Source organism: Dipodomys ordii, unplaced genomic scaffold (genome assembly GCF_000151885.1).
Source record: "Dipodomys ordii isolate 6190 unplaced genomic scaffold, Dord_2.0 Scaffold53, whole genome shotgun sequence".
In the NCBI taxonomy this organism is placed as follows: domain Eukaryota; kingdom Metazoa; phylum Chordata; class Mammalia; order Rodentia; family Heteromyidae; genus Dipodomys; species Dipodomys ordii.
In genome coordinates, this window is record NW_012267269.1 from 997,514 (window position 1) to 1,017,989 (window position 20,476).

The 20,476-nt window shown below is 38.0% G+C and overlaps 1 protein-coding gene across 6 annotated transcripts in view; it reads right to left on the reverse strand.

Annotated features, from left to right (window-relative positions):
• Nfib (nuclear factor I/B) overlaps positions 1-20,476 on the reverse strand; it is a 226,094-nt gene that overhangs the window by 149,266 nt on the left and 56,352 nt on the right. The window lies entirely within an intron of this gene.

Here is a 20,476-nt window from a genome sequence, read left to right on the forward strand (position 1 = left end):
CCTCCTCCTCCTCCTCCTCCTCCCACCAGTGGCAAACGCCAACATTATTTAAGAAAATACTTGTGCATATGGTATCCTCTGGGCACAGATTTGCCAACCAGTTGAACAGTAGGGCCACTAGCCCATACAAACCAAACTGAAAATTTAAGAACTACACAAACATACGCAATTGTTTCCAGTCTTAATAAATTCAAGGTAGAACTTACACTTGTGAAAGTAAGCTACTTGACTCATCTATCAGGCCTGAAATCTGACAGCAATAATGTGATAATAACCTATAATTTCCAATATTCTTTTTAGTTTCTTTTATTTCTCTTTTAACTCTTTGTTTTTTGGGGGGGTTTTGTTTGTTTTTTGTCGGTCATGGGCCTGAACTCTGGGCCTGGGCACTGTCCCTCAGCTCTTCAGCTCAGGGCTAGCGCTCTACCACTTGAGTCACAGCACCACTTCCAGCTTTTTCTGCTTATGTGGTGCTGAGGAATCCAACCCAGGGCCTCATTCATGCAAAGCAAGCACTCTACCACTGAGCCACTTTCCTAGCCCTGTGATCCTCAAATTATCTTCCAAATGTAGCCCTCTTCTCATTTGATTCTGAAGAACTACCATTCAGAAACTGCCCTTCTCCTTTTTCTTCTTTGCAGGTTCTGAGGTTTAAACTCTGGGCTTGGGAGTTGTCCCTGAGCTCCTGTTGCTCAAGGCTAGCACTCTACCACTACTACTTCCAGCTTTTTCTGTGATTTGATTGGAGATAAGAGACTCACAGTCTTCTCTGCACAAGCTAGCTTTGAACTGTGATTCTCAGATCTCAGGCTCCTGAGTAGCTAGGATTACAGGAATAAGCCACCAGTGCCCACCTACCTTTTTTCCCCACTACTCAGCTTACTTCCAGAATGCGTCTGGAATGTGCAAATTTGTGAAATTGAAAATCTGAAGCATCAGAAGTTTAAAAATTCACTGAATGGTTCAACGTAACAAGTTAACACCATCTCTTGTTTGTCTACATTGTGTATATTGTATTTATTCAATTAACATTGTTTTGTTATATATACCAGATTCCTCATGATCAGCACATCTGAGTCCTGAATTTAAAAACAAACAACAAAAAATAAAAAAACACAAGATAATCAAGCCCTGTATGGGCACAAGAGGCTCACAGCCTAGCAAACCAAGGAACACTAATACCAAATATAACAGGGATCTTGAGAGCAAACAATATCAGTGGAGCAGTAAGAAGGCTGGGAAAGGTATGGTAATAGTAGGGTGGGAACATGTAACTAAAGTAGACCATGGAATAAAGTAAGAGAGTAAGCTCTACCTCTAACCACCTGACCAAAAAAAAAAAGGGTTCCTAGCAGCAAAGTGACAGAAGCTCAGCTATGTTACAAGAATGAGAAGTATCAGAATCCAAATGAAGAAGGGAGACAGGGGCCAGGGTACACAAAGCATGTATAGATGGAGGTTCCAAACATGTATGAGATTATCCTTGAGAGAAGGACTTGGGTAGTAAGTACAGAGCAGAAAGACCATTAAAAATCCACAGCACTAGAAACAGTAGATGCTCTGCTCTATTATCACAGAAAGACTTTACTTTGTAAACAGATGTAAATGTACAGGATCTGAATTTATACTCTAGGAAATATCTTCACATTGGCTGATCCAGTTGAATACAAAGAAGTTGCTAAACAGCATCTAGTAGGACACAACCACCCAAAGCATTTCCTTCTGCAAAGCCCTGCAGCTGAGGGCTCACATCCGCCTGGTCCAATCAGTTCATTTCCAAACAAAGGTAGGAAATGGCTGCATCCTAGTATTTCATAGTGGACTCATGAGTCAGTGCTTTGGAACTTGGTATCTTTGGGACTGAGTGTCTATTCCCCACGTCTTCTAGCCACAGGGGGAACAAGGTACAGATAAGCATGATTTCACCCCACTGAGATATAAATTGGAGAGTTTCTCCTTCCCCCCTTTCTCCTCAAATATAAATGAATGAATAAAGGAAATTCGTTTCTTGCTTTCATTTATTTCCTTCTCTGGTTTCCTAATTCTCAGTTTGCCTTTGTGTCTTCCAAGTAACATAAATTAGTGGTGAAAGTGTATTATAGGGTAATTATTCAAAAGGTGTTATGTTATACAAGGTAGTTTGTGAGAGGAAAGGGAGCTACACTTGATTCTGCAAGAGCATCCAGTAATGTATCCATTGGATAGAGATCAGAAGAAACTGAAGGGAAGGCCTGTGTCCTGAAGAGCAAACTGATTCGTCATCATTTACTCAAAAAGGCTTGTAATATTTTGTTTTCAGACTTACACTAAAGAAAAGCAACTTACTTTGAACCCTATTTTTACAAAATGGTCACAAAGACAATAATAAATAAATTCAATTACATCCTTTTGTAAAAAGTTCCCATCGTTTCTGTATCACCATGTACAGAGAAAAAGGAGAAAATGTCATGCTTACGCTTACTGAAGTATTTTTTGTAAATGAATAGGTTCAAAGGCATTTTAACCCACCAACTATTTCCTCCAAGAAAAAGGTACAGCAACTCGTAGATGGACACCATACTCCCATTTCTGATGAAAATTATGGACAGAATTGCTTTGATATCTGAGTTAATATCACAAGCCAATTGTTATCCAGGATGGAAAAGGACAACAGAAAAAGTAACAAAGAAAGCTTTCCTGAGAATAAGGAGTCCTGTTCTAAATGAAGATACAAACAAAACCCATCCAAACATCAGTCAAATTGGGTATCATTGTGATCAGTATGACATAAGCACAAGCAGCCAGCCTGATTATAAGAAAAGTTTAGAAACAGGAAATTTCTGTCTAAGAAAAGTACAAACTCTTTTCAGAATATTAGAGAAATCTGGTGGTTTCTACCAAGGCAGAATGAAGTGGGAAAACTGAAAAATATCCTGGAGAGACACAGAATGAAAGAGTTTATGTGTTCAGGGGAACATTACATTTCATTTTTCTAATATAGAAACAAACTGAGAAGAACTGAGAGGGGATGGCAAGGATAAAGAAGAATAAGATCATAAAAAGGGCATGAGTAAAAGTGCAACAATAAAACAGGAATATACTTCTCACTATTATTAGTTTTTGTCCTCCCATTAAAAATTATTTTCTAAAGTTCATTACTGTCAACTATATTGCCAATTTCTCAAATAATACATTGGTCAAGTTCCAAACTCTCATTTCACATATAAATTGCATACATAAATGTTCTTGTGTAACCTGTGGAAATATTATAAATTTCCTTCAACAAAATTAGGGTTAAAGTTTGGAAAAATTCCTAGAGTGAAATAACACTCTCTCTCTCTCTCTCTCTCTCTCTCTCTCTCTCCCTCCCTCCCTCTCTCCCTCTCTCCCTCCCTCTCTCTCTCTTCCTCCCTCTCTCTCTCCCTCTGTGTGTATGTCTCCCCTGCCTCTACTTTTGATAAGGATAATATTATCTCACTGACTCATATATCTTTATGCTCCAATTTCCTACCTATTTCTCTGTTCAGACATGTATAATGCTTCCATTTAAAAGCATATGGCTGGGGAGCCAAAAGAATTTAAATTGCTTTCAAAATGTGCATTACATTATAAAATGGTGTGAAAAAAAGATCTTACTATTCAGCTCTCAACTTGGAGTATAAAGCAAAGAAGCAACACAAGACTGCTTCAAACTTTGTCCAAAAACTCAACAGCTTCACTTGTTTATAGAGGTACAAAAAGTATGTGACACAGTTTATAAAACAAGAACGATATACTGTATGCAAAAGTAAAGTTAAAAGCAAAGTATAGTAACAGCCCTATCTCGTTACAAACACTTGGCAGCATGTCCAAAGTACCATGGTCAAAAACATGATACCGTCTGCGTTGTACTTCTGCCAGAAAGCACTCTCGAAGTCCAAGTCTCTTTAGCCATCATCACCACCTCATTTGGCAATCTCTCCCAAGCCTCAGTTCATCTACTCAAAATTACACCATAGAAACACAGACAAACTCTCTAGCTTGGTAGGTTGCAAGTATCACAATAAAGAAGCACTGGCCAAGCAACAGTATATGATGCATTTCCAAGGTTAGAAGGCCAGGACCAACTACACTCCATCCTGGAAGCTTATTTTGTAAATCAAGTTGAGCAGGGCTGTCTTCTAATCAGCAATCCAAGGTTTCTTCTTTACTCTCTTTCTGAATCAGCAGCAGCTCAAAAAGGAGGCACATGGAGAGAATGAACCCAGGGACCAAATCCATCTTAGGTAAATAAGTGGCAGATGGATTGGGCAATTACTTGCCACTTAATTGTTACTGAACTGGGCTTTTGGATATGTCTAGAACCTCAAAAACTGCATCATTTGGGTAGGGAAACTGGGGGGTGGGAGGAAGCACACACGTATATGCATGTGTGTGTTAGTGCTAGGGCTTGACCTCAGGGCCTGGGTACTGTTCCTCAGCTTTTTTCCTCAAGGCCAGAACTCTATCACTTAAGCCACAGCTCCATGTCTCATGTTTTTGGTGGTTAATCAGAGATATGAGTCTCATGAACTTTCCTGCCCAAGCTGGCTTCAAAAAAATCCTTGGATCTCAGCCTCCTGAGTGGCTAGGATTAGACAGATGAGCCACTGGCACCTGGCAGCAAAGATTTTGTATCTTTAGGTTACACATGTATAGAGTGCCAAATCTTTTGCAAGGCCAAGTAAACATTAGACAATGTATCAAGCCACATAGAATAAGTAGATCAACAGGATATAACAATATTTGTATTCCTATGCTCACGTGGCACTTATAACTAAAACACAACACTGTGTAGTATAAAAGTGTAACTGTGGCAATGAAGAGATGACTGATGAGAACAAACAAGTTGCATGAATTATTAATTTTCTTTGGACATGCATGTAAGAGTTAGCATCCAACTTTTGTCTCCTACGCAGCATATTATATAATTCAAAAACACAGATCCTCTGATCTTAAGTTTACAGCTTGCCATATTTCCTAGAAAATAAACAATAATTAACAACAAATCTCATGGTTGTTTTCCCCTCTCTACTCTTCTAGAAATCTTACACTTCAAATGTAGGTACATAAGCTTCTTTTGGATCCCAGCCCACAAACATATGTTTCCAAAGGAATAATATGTACAGGTTAGTCTGGTATGTACCAGATGTAAGAAAATCAAATTCTAAAACAAAAAGTATCAGAATTTAGTGGAGACGTTTTTAATTAAATTCCATTTTTTCTCTTCTCTCTATAGATAGAAAATTTGAAAGAAAGAAAAATCAATAGCCATTGTCATCTTTATACTCTTGGTGAGAAAAAAAGATCTCTAACTCATGACTCTAAGTTCTTTCTGTACATAATAAGATCACAAAGATAGAATGGTCACTTATAAACTGACCTCTCTGAGTACATCTCCTACTATATGCTGGTATTTAACCAGAATAATTTGTATGAAAAGAACAGAACATTCTTAATGCAGAACTTATCAGGCAAACCAGTCAGAAAAAGGCTACAAAGCCCATGCCTATAACCAACTTCTAATATGTTAAACCTCTATTAATCAAACACTGAAAAAATCCCTATAATCATTACTAGTGAGTCTTAATTTATCAGAACATTATAAATTCAAAAGGAGCACATTATCTACATATTGAAATAATTTATGCATTCCTTTCTCATATAGGTGGACATGCATGAGAGTATTAAAAACAAACTACAAATAATTCAACCTTTAGAGGTTTAAAGAGTCCAAAGTTTCAGTTGCATTTACTTTTCCCAATGCATTGCTAAGAATTTGGTCAGACCTACAAAAGTTATTAGAGAAGTCCAAGAAGAAGAAATAGACCCAAGTTTTGCATCACCTATGCCTAACCTTTTCAGGGCACCATGATCTCTTCCCTTATTGTAAACATCAGAGATGTCACAGTAGTGAAAGCCAAGTTTTAATTTGGAATTTAATAAAAATTGATTAAGTATCACAGAGCACAAACAAAGCTGCTCCATAAATCTTTCAGCTCTTTTTGTGCTAGGAAGAAAGCAAGCACTGTCTGCTGAAGCAGATGACAGATGCTGGCTTAAAGATAAGTATTATTTATACTTCTGTACCAGAATTCCTCTTATGCATATCTTATCATGCATGGGTATATGATCAACAAAGCAATTATTTTATATCAGTCAAAGATGTTCAAATGCACTCTGGCTCCATGGGAATGCTTTAAAGAGTTTAGGCCTAGGGTTCAATTAAACCAAGATGGAGGGGGAAAAAAAGAAAGTTTTGAAAGAAAAACAAATATTGAAATGGTTGTTACTTGAAATGTACTTTCACACATAAGCTAATGAATATAAATGCACTGAAAATAACTTTGTTCTGAACATATGCCTTTGCATTTTAAATAAATGATGCATGTTTGAAAGATAAAAGGGTTTACCAAATCTAAACACATCAAGATATATCTATGTTAAACTGCAGGTTTTTGTACAGTATGTTGGTTAGGAGACAGTACCTTGAAAGAAATCCAACTGTTATGTAAAGAGAGAACTGATTTAGCCAAGTCTGTAGATATTTTAGTCATCTAGACTATAGTTTAAAATTTTAAATCTTGTTCTTTCCCTCCTTAGAGATATAGAATATATGAAAACCAATAGCTTGAGGGAAATTCCCCCAGGCTCTTTTTTTTCCTTTTAGCATATAAACTGAAGAAATGATAAGCAATAATTCCAGGCTGAGCAAAAACTACTTCCATTTCCTTTTTGGAAAAAAGAAGTATTTTGCATTATAAAGTTCCTGAAAGTTAATAATCTGGCATGTGACTCCAGAACAAATAGGAATCAATAATGGAAAGCAGTTGGGAAGAATGCTTCAATCACTGTCTTGAGCATTCCTATACCCTCCAGGTTTTAGAATCTAGAATAAGGAAAAAATCTGGAAAGATTTGGGGAATAAGGGCTCTTTGGTTTTGATCTGGTTGTTTCACCATGATACACAAACTGGAGCTAACTAAATCTGTAAATCCACCCCTCTACACATTAAAGAAAATCAACCTATGATTAAATTTACCTAATTAGGTTTATAAATCATAAATTGTACTCATCTATTCTTTCACAAAGGTATTTTGTTGTCTCACATTTCCCTTAGTGTTTCTCTTTGTACTGAAGTTCTTTCTGAGAAATACCAACCTCATCAGGGCTAGGTTAAAAGACAGAGATGTTGATCCATTCAAGGATGAAGACTCACAAACAGGGATGTTTGGGGTAGGAGTACTGTGAAGGAATGAGTCCTGGTCATAATCCTGCTGCTAGAATGCTCTGGCCACACGGCTAGATAGAGCCACAGCTACCAACCGCTACAAATGCATGCCAACGCTTTAAAATGACATTGGTAGCAAAATTAAACTGTCTGGTTTCTTGGAAATCACTTTATAGTTATCTCTGGAGAGTTAGCAATGCAGTAAAATAAGATACACAAATCAGTACTTTTATGTGGTAATACTCATCTATCGCATGCAATAATTTTTCTTTCCTGAATTATAAATGAAAGTGCATCCATGAGAGTGCAGCAATTATGAGCCAATATTTTCAGAAATTGCTTTTGTGTATGTCTCTTAAGCAGGCAACTCCACATGGAAGCACTAAACCAAATTGCTGAAAACTACTCAGGATTTGCCTTTTAATTTAAATAATTCTCTTTATTATATAAAAATTCAGGTTGCACAAGTATACAAAGTTTTATAGAGGAAATGGTAGGTCAAAATAGTCCTTAAATGACCTTATAATAGAAAACAAATTTAAAATATATACCGCATATTAACTCAATCAGACATATTATAGCCACTAATATATTTTGAACCAACTTATTTAAATGAGAAAAGTTCAAAGGAATGTTTTCTCATATTTTGATATCTATGTAAAGAGAATTACATTTCTTCTGAGTTAATCTGAATACAATAGTTTTCCAGGTAATTTTAATCCCAGTTTCCTCAGACAGCTCTATCACAAAATTATAATTGCTTAGTATTCTTTGCAACATACCAATGTTGACAAAGCATGCCTACTTCCAAAACTTATTAACTGTTTGCATTGGGACACATTACTTGACTTCTATGAGTTTGAATCTGTTTAAACAAGGATAAAATTTTGAAACAGTTTAGATATGGTGGAGAAGAATTTAGCAAAATGCCTGACACATAATAAATACTAAGAGAAGTACAAACACTATTAATTTTTCTTGTTGTTGCTATTCTTATTATTAACAAGAATTTCTATAATGACTAACCTAGCATGTGCCTAACTTCGATTCTCTATCATCTTCTGACATTAAGTTGTCCTGATTCTGTTTCTACTATGGTTCTTTTCATTTTCATTCTCCTTAAGCTCCATTTCTTCTAACACTTTTAAAAGTCATCTTTCTTGCCAGCACTGGTGGTTCACACCTGTAATCCTAGCTACTAAGGAGGCTGAGATTGAGGATCATGGTTCAAAGCCAGCCTAGACAGGATAATCTACGAGATTCTAATCTGCAATAAACTATTTTTTTTAATGCCAGAAATGGAACCGTTGCTCAAGTGGCAAAACACTAGCCTTGAACAAAAATGAACTCAGGGACAACTCCCAGGCTCTGAATTCAAGCCCCAGGACCAGCATCAAGAAAGGTCCAAAGCTATCCTTGTCCCTACAATCTCAATCAAACTTTAATTTGAAAGGTTTCGGAGACCAACAAAGTTAAATTTGGATATGATTATCGTTCGACTATTATATCTCAGTCTGGACTGTCTCTGCCCAACCAAAAACTAAATCCAAACTGAACAACTCACCTTTGATCCCAGTGGTATTTTCTTTTACTATCTGTTAAGGGAATTAACATTTTCCCAGATCACCAAGATAGAAACCTCAGATCATCCCCAGCCCCTCCCCCTTATACCCATATAACAGTCTCTAATTTCTGTTCTTACCAATACAACTTTTTCCATGTCCCTCTTGACTCTCACAGTAGCCTTAGCTCAGTTTAGTGACAGTTAACAAATAAGAAGCCCTACTATGGGCTTCTTACACTACTATGGGCTTCTTACACTGTGTGTGTAAAACCGAACAAAGAAAGAAACCAGAAACTCACACACATATGGATCCCCACACAGAGAGAAACACTCCTTGCTTATAAGAGCCTTTAAATCAGGCAGTGGAAGCAATATGTAAACACATCATTATCCTATGATGTTCTGCTAGGAAAAACAGCTACACATAAATCACAGAAGCAGACAAAGAGGGAGTATTATCCAATTTGAGCAAGTCAGGTATGACTCTACTGTGGCTATAATTCCAGAAAAGTATTGAAGGATGAAAAGGAATTTGGAAGTATGTGAGAGAAGCTAAAACATCCTAAACAGTATGGACACATTTCCAAGCTAGACTAATCAACCCATATATTGTAAAATTTGTTTTCCAAAAATCTAGATCTGATTACGACAGTTCCCCCTTTCTTTAAGATCTTCAAAGGCTTTCTGATATTGCTAGGATAAAATCCAACTAGTTGGTATTGGACAGGCACTTAGAATCTGAATTCTGACTCACTGAGGGGGAAAGCACCTGCTCTCCACATCCTCCAGCCTCAGGCTGAGCAGACCACCACACCTGTATGTATGTATGTATGGAACAGCATCCTAATCACCGGGAAGCTGCTCTGCCTTTTCCCTGTGAGATTTCATCTATCCTATGATACCACACCTAATTAACTCTGCTGAGCCTTCCTAATGAACCTAGGATTATTTCCTCCTTTAAGCTTTCAGTACCTTTGTGATACCTTGATACCTCTATTTGCCCATATGTCAGACCTGGATTCTAGAGTGAATGCCCGTATTTGGCCTGCCACCTGCAAAAAAACTTCTGCTCTAACTTGGAACTTCAACAAGTAAATTAAAATCATTCTACCCTACATTAATAAATATCAGAAGATACATAAATGAATCTTTTATTTGGTGTGGGCTAGAGAGAAATAGTAAGATATATATGTGGTTCCTATGAAACCACTAAAACCTAACTGCTATGGGCAGAACCGTTCACATTGCACAGCACTAATGCCCAATGTGACTACATCTGAAGAGACTCTTTATGGAACCAGTGAAGATTAAGTGAGTTCCTAAGTGTTGGACCCTGATACCACAGATTTAGTGTTCTTATGAGAGGAGGTACCAGCTCATGCTCTCTTTCTCTCCCACTACCCCACATTTCTTTCTCTTTCTTTCCCCTATAAGAGCACACAGTAGAAAGGTAGCAAATGCAGGCCAGAAACCCAGTCATGCTGGTATCTGCTGCAGATTTCCAGCCCAAGTAGAGTTAGAAAATACTCTTCTACTGTTCAAGCCACCCAGCCTAAAGTAGTCCAAAGAATTTAATGTAGTCCATGAGGAAGTAGTAAGAGTAAATATTCCTAGTGTGACATTAAGTACATACAACTTCACAAACAGACTAATTTTAATTGTTCAACTAACAATCCTGTTAGTTTTACAGAAAGATACACTAAGATTTGAGAGCCTTCTATTAGCCATCGAATAAGTCAGGGCAAGTCCAAGCATAGCATAGGATTCTGAAGTCCCAGTTTTCAAAACCCTGTGCTAAAGAGATGGCTATTCTGCTTCCCACAGGGAAATGTGCAAGGCATCTCAGCCTGAGGGGCAGGCATTTGTCCTGACTCATACCCAGAGGGCCATCTGACAAAGGGGCATGGCTGCAGGGCAACAAGGCAACATGCAGCCAGTGGCTGTCCCCACTACCAACTCTTGGATGACTGAACAAACTAGATAATTGATGCAATGTCAGCTTCCTAATCTGTAGAAGGATGATTTTAATGCTTACCTTGTAGGATTATTTTGAAGATCAGAAATAAATACAGGGGTATGTGGCCCATTGCCTGGCACACAGTCAAGACTTTGTAATTAGTAGGTATTCAGCATGCCTGGATGATACCTCATTAACAATGTCACTAAACTAAACTAAAAAGCAGGATATAGGCGTTTTATCTATAGTAAATATCTGTCTAGTTGGTTTGCTTGTTTGTTTGTTTGGGTGTTATCTATACTATTTTACTTTCTGTGATAATAAAGCATGAATTTCTTCCTCTGGGGAGCCACTATTCCCTACTCTCCATGAACACCAAGTTTGGTGTCTTGCTCTCATCCTCTAGCTCCTGCAGCAGACTAGAGATTGAAATCTACCAATGAGAAAAATGCATCATTTCATGATTGATTCAAGGATGACAAATAAGGCCCAGGAAGTTTGGAGAAAACCACTAAAATAAGGAACATTTCTTCCCCTTTGGAAGTTCAGCTCACAGAATGTAACTGGAGCTCAATTCTGTGACAACAGAGCCCATCTACCTACAAGTAAGGCAACAAAGAGGACAGCATAGAATGAGAACCAGAAAGATTTCCCAGTTATATCTTTCCATGTTTGAGTCAAGCTGTATCTGACTCCTTCTGGGGGGGGGGGGTAGAGGAGAGCAGCATTGGGAATGAATGCAAGGCCTTGATGTGAGTCCTATCTCCAGTCCTTCCTTATTTCAGTTTGTTTTTCAAATAAGGTCTTATACTCTGACCCTGTCCAGCCTTAGACCAAAATTCGTCTGCATCTATTTCCTAAGTAGCTGTGACAAGTATGCACCACCATGCCCAAATCATTTTTGAGATAAGAGTCTCACTGACTTTCGTCCAGGCTGGCCTTAAAGAGAGAGCATCCTGTCTGTGCCTCCCAAGAAGCTGGAATTACAAATGTGTATTCTTATGTCAAACCAAAAACTGGACTTTTTAGTTACAGCCAATAACTTTCCTTTCACAATGCGGTCTATATAATGTCAGTTAGTCTTAGACAACAGCAATTAATATAAATGTCAGCACAAATTGGATACTTTTCAATGACCAAATTAACCTCTGAAACAAACAAAATGAAAGTTAGGGAAGTTAGATCCAAGCACTAGGTTTTCAGAGACATCTGAATATGATTCTAAGATATCTTATACATTTCTGTAAATTGTAACTTTGAAGTAGCTTTTACTAAATTTCTACAATGTCAGTAAAATATTTTGAGTTTAATATTCCTAATCACATACAAACTTTAGAGGGCAGACAATATTATCTGTTTTATGGATGAAGATATTAAGTTGTTTTTCTAAGTTAAAATAGTACTTTGTAGAGCTGAGAGGAAATCTCAGCTCTAACTTCTCAATTTCCTTAATAATAGGAGGAAAATGGCATTACCTAAAAACTTCACTCTTAAAAATCCTCTTATTTTCTGTTCTTACAGCATCATGTAGCTTTAATAAAACCATTTGTCACAAATGTTCACTCTGCATGTATTTTTGTGTAGTTCTAACTTGATATATTTTTCTTATACCCATCTATGTGCTCCTGGAATGGATGTCTATCAATTTTGTACCTCACTGTGCAGAGTAATGCTCTGTGACTACAGAAAGGATTGGTGGGTAGAAAGAAGGACAGAAGGAATGAGGAGAGAAAGAATATGGGAAGAAGAAGTGCAGAGGGCAAGGAATGAGCAAGGATGGCAGAAGAAGAAGCCCTGCCTTGGGACAAATAAGAGTCGAGCATCCACACTGGCTACTGGGGATACTGTCTTCATACAGTGGGACAAGTAGATAGATTTCCCATGATGCAAGAATACCAGGAATGCCAGAGTTTTGTGCTATCTTACTGATTCCATTCCCCAAACCACACCAAGTAGGCACACGCATGTTAAAAAGTTACACCTGTTTTATAGACTCTATCCAACCTCCTAAGAGTCGTTCATCTTTTCTTCATAACTATACAGATTTTAAACCTTCTTAGTAACTGTTTGTCTAAAAGGCTGTCCCACTGGATAATTTGATCTGCCATGGAGGTAGGTCTTTTTGAGGCTGTACACTGTCAGGTTATTGTGCTGAAGGAAGAGTAAAAAGAAGAGGCAGAGGGAGAATCCATTAGAAAATGTCTGCACAAGTGCTGTCTTTCTCTTCCTCCCAATAAGTACTCTAATGGGCCCCCTTATCACAAATTCTTAAACATCAGAAAATAAGTGTACCATTTTTTCATATAGCTTTTTGGAAGAAAGACCAAACACAAGGCAGAATTCAAGCTTCAGCTGCTCCATAGAAAGATGCTTGGAACCTTAGCTGCATCTGTGAAAACTCTCTAGTGACGCTGGGCTTTAATTGTAGCTACTCAGGAGGCTGTGATCTGAGAATCTCAACTTAGAGCCAGCCCAAGCAGACAAACCCAGGAGATTCTTATTGCCAACTGACCAGCAAATAGCCAGAATGTAGACATATAGCTCAAGTAGTAGAACACCTATGTGGAGTGAAAAAAAGTTGACAGAGAGCTCAAGGTCCTGAGTTCAAGCCCTAGTCCTGGAAGAAAAACAAAAAAACCCAACAACTCTCCGTTGTGTGCCAAGATAAACAGCACACCACCAATGCTCCTTCCACAGTGGCTTCATCACTGCCAGACTTTGGCTGCATAAAGAAAGCTGGAGCATGACCACAGGACTTTGTGTCCAATTGCCACCATCGTAGCTACCTGTTGAAAGCAAAGTATGCCTTGGGAAACATTCCAGTATAAAGCAAGCGTGAACACGCCACATTCATCACTGGGAGTACAGCATACTGCACGTTTAGATCAACCTGTTATAACCTCATCAACTGTGCATTATTTTAACTATATGGGGAAAGGCATGAATGTTACTAAGGTATGTTGGTTTCTAGGAAAAGACAACTAGATAAGTTCATTGAGAAGTCAAGTTTATCCAAAAGAACTGGCATAACAATTGACTGCAAATATTTTTCTGAAATATCTAACTTATCCAAAGTTTTTGGAGGGAATATCCATAGGTACAGGTCCCAATAATTTTTTTCCAAAGCTTCTTCTGTAGGCGATATCTATTCTCAAGATAGAGTTTGGGGTGACATTTTATATAATTAAAGATTATAGCATCTTGTTTAAAATAACAAACTGAAAACTTCAAGGAAAAACCAGTCCACTGGCATTCCTTTGAAACATGCATATAAAGGGTTTACAGTATTTTTCCTTGCCTTTGGGTGTGTGTTGTGCAAGAGAGGAATTCCGGGTGCAGCAATTGAATGAGGAATTAGCACCTTTCCTTCAAGGTTTTATCTAATTGCATACCAACACATAACAAAGGACATGATATATGTACGGTAGCTAAAGAGTTAATCTTTACCAACTCTGCTAAAAAATCCTAATGGCAGACTGCCCATCATTCTTTTAGACAGAGCTTGTCAGAAAAACTAGGGCAGCTTGTCCAGCTCAGCAGTCAACTGATTACTAGTGAACTCAATGGGGCTCCTGGCCAACCTCTGAGATTGCTGCCAGCCCCTTGGGTATTCAAAGGCCAAGTTCCAATGTGGTTTACTTTGCCAGAATCACATGATGTCAGTGCTATTTTCTCCTGACCAGAATAACCAGTCATTCAGGTTACTGCAGAGGTATCAGTGAGCCAGGCCAGGCAGGCACTTCATTGGTAGAGGACACACACACACACACACACACACACACACACACACACACACAGAGGTGCTACCCCTTCTGCCACAGCCCAGGGGCCTAGGGCCTCCTGCAGGAGTTTAGCTAATCCCAGTGTGTCAGTTCCAGCCACCCAAATCCTACCCAGGCATCCTGCACACCAAAGTCTGCTCCAATGCTCAGGAATTACACAGGCTCACTGGGCAGGGAACACTTAGAGAACAAAACAAACAGGCTGAACTTTTATAAATACTCAGGTGCATAGGAGCACAACAGAAAGTAGGCCTGGGCTTTTATTTTTGCTGCATCTCTGCAGGTTTAAAAGGTAAGCCACAGAAATTCTAGGAGTTGGTCACCAGAATTATGTCCAACATAATTTATCTTATCAGCATATGCCCACATTCTTTGCATGTTAGTGAAGACATTAATTCAATTTTATATCTATCAGGAGATGTTTTCATTGCTACAGAGTTTTACAAGGGTACAAGCATTCAGGAAATAGCTTATTTTTAAAAACTGTGTTACCTTTATTTCTTAGTGAGATAAACTATTTGACTCCCAAAACACAGTGTAAAACATTAAAAACAAGACCTAACCTTTCTCCCTCTAGGAAAAAATATAAGCATTTAGGAACAGCATACAGGCTGGTGTAGCCAAGGGAAGCCACTGTCAAGTGCCTCAACCTTCTTCCAATACACAAAATACTTCAAATATTGCATGTGATATTTCTAATTTTTCTATTACTTTGTCTTAGGACTAATTAACATCTAGTTAAGTAAATTCGTTTTAAGTCACTTTTGAAAAGATTAAATCTTAACCATTATAACACTTGAAAATATGACAGATTTTCCTACTTTGTCATTATATTTAGTTTCTTTATCCTTCTTTTATGTCAGGAAAGTAATAAACTCATACGTGCAATAAAGGCAAATGCAGCAATGTAAGACTCATAATTTTCAAACATTTACATTTTTAAAAGAAAACAGAAACTACTTCATTTATAATGCACAAAAGAAAAATATAAAGGTTTAATAATTCCTGGAACTGTACTATCACCATTCAAGACAATACCGTTCTGATAAATAAGAGAGTGAGTAGATTCTATATTATTTATAACTGGACAGAGCCCTACTACATTACTACCTGGAAAAAGTCAATAAGCAAAGTGTCACAGTGAGAATGATGTGTCTTAAGATTGACTGCTGTAGCTTTATCCAGCCTCTCTACTACAGCACAGTGGTGAGTTAAAAAAACTGTCATTTCATTTTTTATTTGCAAAAACGACCGTACCTGTAAAAATCATGGGTATTAAATTCTGGTGAACTTCTGTTAGAAGTCAATCTGTCAAGGAATTTGTGCAGTAAGACTGATGATGCATGGGTGGAGAGTAGAAGGAAGGAAAAAACTAACCAAAGAGCTAAGGGAGAAAGGAACACAGGGAAGGTATGATGATTTCCAGGAAGAAAGAAGAATGAACAGAATTTTTATATCAATGCTTCATAATTTTAATTCATTCCTTCTATGAAAAAAGTTTACGCAGATTTGCAAAAACTTCAAAGCCAATGTTATCACCAGTTATTCAATCAAATCAGGTACTATAGTTTGCTTTTTCTGATGGTGATAGCTCATCTTTGACTATTCAACTTGTCTTTTGTCTTGGCCTTTCATTTCCTTTTCAAATGTATCATATCTTACCTCTAGCAAAACATCTGTAATGAACTAACCAATGTTTGAAAGAAAGAGGCATGCTAGATACAAGATCTTAGATGCAAAGGGACGAAGCATCATCACCAACTAGATAATAGTTGGATAATTTGACAGTTTGAGCTGACTGTTTCAAGGAAGGCTGGAAAATGTGCAGAGGGAAAACGGCTCATAGGTATACAATTTTTTCTAAGGTAGGATAAGACAGCATAAGCCATTCCAGAAGGGAAAATGCAAGGGAGATTATGAGCCTCTGATAGTGAAGACATTAATGCACAAATCAAATATTATAAACCAAGTTGTCTGACATCCTCTCTTTTTTTTCATCCACTTTTAAGAATCAGCAATATCCTGGAAGCTGTCATTAGATTTCTTGGAGGAATCACATATAAAACACAAATCCCTCAAGGCTCTCTGTAAGGCAATCTTAACCTGTTGTTTTCATATGGCTTCTCACTGACCATGCCCATCTCCCATCTGTGGGTTCTACATTCTAGACACACTTAATCATTTTCCTGCCCTTTGATTTTTGCTCATGTTGTCCCTTAGTCTAAATGTCTGCCTCACACTTGACAAAACCCATCTCTTGATGTCAGTTTAAAATGTCCCACTCTATCAGATGCTTGCTCCTCCCCCAGAGCCAGATGTGAGCCTTCCCCAGGACCTCAGAAGCCCACAATTATACTCCTCTTAAGACCAGCTTGATAGGGCCTTCCATTACTTACTTATCTTATCCCCTCCAGCAGACATGAGCACATCAGCATGGCGACGTGTATCTTTGGGGACTTGCACTCAATAATCATTTGCTGATTTGAAGTGAACTGATGAGGCTAATTTATTTTACAGTACTCCAGTGTATTGGTTCTGTAACAGCCGCCTCAAAGGCCGTCCACTGATCCACAACGTCATCTGCTATAATATTAGTGCTTATAATAACATGGGTTCCTAGACAAATAATTTAATTATCACATGCTTATTGGTGTCTCATAAACAGTAGAAGAATTTATGTCTTTTGAATAAAGTTTTTAATGCTATTTGGTCTGGATTCTTTATGTGCATCTGTCAATGTGTATATGTGAAAATGTGTGTGTCTACAAGCAGGAGCTAAAGAGATAAACAATATCAATGATGTCTTAACCCCTTTTCAGCAAACTTCAGGCAAAAATATCTATGCCACAAGCCTCAAGACATTAGTTAATGAAAATACCAACAATGCTTCCAAATTTTAAACTAGAATAAATTTGGCTGGGATGACCGTGAGTACCTCTGCACTAAGCTTCTTATTGGTTAAAATGGGGTCTGGAGGGCTGTTTAACAGCCTTTCTTTAACATAAGACCAATCTTAAATCTCAACTGCCATACATGTCAGTGATACTGAGCACCTGACCATACCTTGTTTTACAAGTCTCATTAAATGAGTATGTGGTCAGTGACTCAGGGAATGATAAACTTCATACAAACCCAGGAAGATATAAAGATCTAAGGCCTACTGATGGCCAGATATTAGCTGTAACAATCAGACCCAACATCACTAATATAAACATGTACATGCTTCAGTTTATATGTAATATTTTACAGGTAGTGACAGATTACCCCTTTAAAAAGTAACAAGAAATTATGATTCCATGTTAATTACACTTACAGTGTATTTGGTCCCATATCACAATGATTTGTCCCCAATGACCCTTTTATCCTTTCTAGGCATATTTTGTTGTTGTTGTTGTTGTTATTGTTCCAGTGTCTCTTTGCATTATATTGCTTTGACACTGTGATTTGAATCAGATCTGAAAGAGGTCCAGAATAAAAAATATTTGGGGAGCTGGGAAGGTGGCTCAGTGGTAGAGTGCTTGCCTTGCATGCATGAGGCCCTGGGTTCGATTCCCCAGCACCACATAAGCAAAAAGAAAAAAGTCCGAAGTGGCACTGTGCCTCAAGTGGTAGAGCGCTAGCCTTGAGCTGAAGAGCTGAGGGACAGCACCCAGGCCCAGAGTTCAGGCCCCACGACCGGACCCCCCCCCAAAAAAATTGGATTTTTCTAAAATGACAATTCACTTTTCTCAATGGAATAGTGGGAACATGGAGAGTGTTAAGACTTTCACATAGCCATTAAAAATTACTTGCAAACAATCCAGCTCATTGGTTAATAATTTAGGTAATCTTTGTTGAACCCTCAATCAACTGTGACGGCCTTACATATAAAATATAATGGGCGTGTGACTTTCCAAAACACTTAACTCAGTCTAACCATCCAGGTTAGCTCCTCGTTCCAGGGGTTCTCCATTTCACCCTCTCTGCTCATACTAATATAGTAGTAGTGAAAGGGGAAAGATTTGTGAAGTACACATACTGAAGCCCCATCTTAAATCTATCATGTGTTAGCTATCTGCTAAAGTTCCTTTACTTCTCCCTCATGTGTAAAATGAAACTAACAGGGTAGGTGCCCCATAAAACTATTGTGAGGATAAAACCAAACATTTTGGGCAAGAATATTGTACCAAAAATATTCACTTTGACTTATTTTTCCCAGAGGCCACTCTCCCTAACAAGATGCACATGTAAAAACCAACAAAAGCACCCATCAGATTCCAGAATGGTTGTAGTTAAAAGTTGAGGGAGGTCTCACTTCATTTTTGTGCCTTAGTAATCTTAATTTTCATCTTTCATCCCATCCCAAAATTCAATTACAAGTGAGAAAAGGGTGGACAAGAAAAAAAATATTAACCATATACTCACTTGGCACATTTAACAATAAACACATTGCCTAGTTCATTTTAACTAGACAAGTTCTTTTTTTTATTCTTTGTATTTTTTATTATAAAAATACTGTACAGAGGGGTTACAGTTACATGAGCAAGGCAAAACGTAAGATCATCTTGTTAAGTGTATGCTAACAATTTCACATTTCCTTATGCATGAAGAAAACATTTAAGGGAAACATGATAGAAAAAAATGAAGAAAGAAAGACTATTAGAAAGATACAGAGAGGAAGGAAGGAAGAGGAATGCAATATAACACTCCTGTTTCTGCCTCCAAACCACTAACTTCCATGAGGAAAGTGAATATGCCAGACCATTAAATGTTTCAGAAACACGAGCTTGTTTGGCAGCCACAGTCCTAGAACCATGAGAATCATGGTTACTTAATCACTATGAGCTCATAAAACTGGACTTAAGGTGACAACACCAATTGGGTGAGAAGGGCAAGAGGGACCTGAGTAGGGAGTAATCCACTCCAACAAAACCCAACTTCCAGAGGCTGTCTGCAAAACCTGAAGCCTCATTGGGCTGAACATGACCTTATTCCTGCCTCAGTAACTACATTCCCATTGCTTAGTTTGCACTTGGCACTACCCCAATTCTGATGAGATTGTGCCCACCCTGGAAATGAACATAGTTGAGAGTCAAGCTGGCTTGATGTGGCCTAGCAGTAGAGGCACCTAGAGGAAAGGCCCAAGTAATCAAGACTCCCTCACTTTTATATATTATATATTATTGCCTAATGGTTTGGCAGCATTCGCTGTAAGACCAAACAGTAGTGGTTCTAAATCAGACTTTGACGGCCACTAATTGTTCAGCCTTTGGCAACTGAGGTAATATGGAACTTCAAATTCCTTACCTGTAAAGTGGGAACAAACATAAGTTTACTGTGAATAATACTGAGATGATGCACACAGGAAACTAAGTACAGTCCTAGAACATGGTACGTTTGTACCCAGTTCCAGGTACTGGGCAGCTGCAAAGGGATATGAGCAATTGTAGATGAGCTTCTACCTGCTGGGTATTCAACTGTGAATTCCCAGCATCGAAAGAACTCAGCATTCCAGTGCCTAGCTTGGTGCTGACTAAACAAGGAAGAAAATATCAAAAATCTTTAAGTAATAGATAATTCCAGGGATAAGGTTAATGCACCTGTTATGGTTTATTCTTTGAATTTATTAATACAAATAGGCAGAACTGTTTGTTACAGTATTAAGGAAAGACAACATTTCTTTAAAGTTATATTGCTTTCTTACAGAATTCTGAATCAGCATTGTGTTTAAATAATATAATTTGCTAAACTGAACAGTGTAGGCATTTTCCTCCCCTTTATGTTTTTAGTAGCTGTGGCTATTGTTGTTGTCAAGTACCTTGAAGGTTCTTTTATGGACACGGTAAGTGTAGAAGAACCTCTTTGATGACTCATTTTCGAACATGAATTCAATGGAGGTACCGCTTATCATCACAGAGAACATTCATTCAGATCTACTACCGTTTTATAACTGCTCTCATGGACCA